Consider the following 212-nt stretch of genomic DNA (forward strand, 5'->3'; position numbering starts at 1 on the left):
TCCCCGTCCTCCGTCCGCAGGGCCGGGGCTTGGTACCGTGGCTCCCAGGAAGGGCTCAGCACCAAAGCCGGCCCTGCCCGAACTGAGATTTGTTATCTACCAGCAGCCAAAATTCATCCTTCGGAGGTTTTCTCACCTCACCTTTTTGCCTTGGAAAATTTTCCGGGCCCGGCTTTACCTGCTCAGCCCCGGGAGGGCTCCTCAGCCTCCCT

The 212-nt window shown here is 60.4% G+C and overlaps 1 protein-coding gene across 1 annotated transcript in view; it reads right to left on the bottom strand.

Annotated features, from left to right (window-relative positions):
* Nucleotides 1–187, bottom strand: part of MFSD10 (major facilitator superfamily domain containing 10) — a 21662-nt gene extending 21475 nt beyond the window's left edge. Inside the window, exon 1 of the mRNA XM_005424730.2 lies at nt 179–187. The gene's annotated coding sequence lies outside the window, so the exon portion shown is untranslated. The remainder of the gene's footprint in view (nt 1–178) is intronic.
* Nucleotides 188–212: the final 25 nt, after the last annotated feature.

The sequence above is a fragment of the Geospiza fortis genome, unplaced genomic scaffold, assembly GCF_000277835.1.
Source record: "Geospiza fortis unplaced genomic scaffold, GeoFor_1.0 scaffold147, whole genome shotgun sequence".
Taxonomy (NCBI): Eukaryota; Metazoa; Chordata; class Aves; order Passeriformes; family Thraupidae; genus Geospiza; species Geospiza fortis.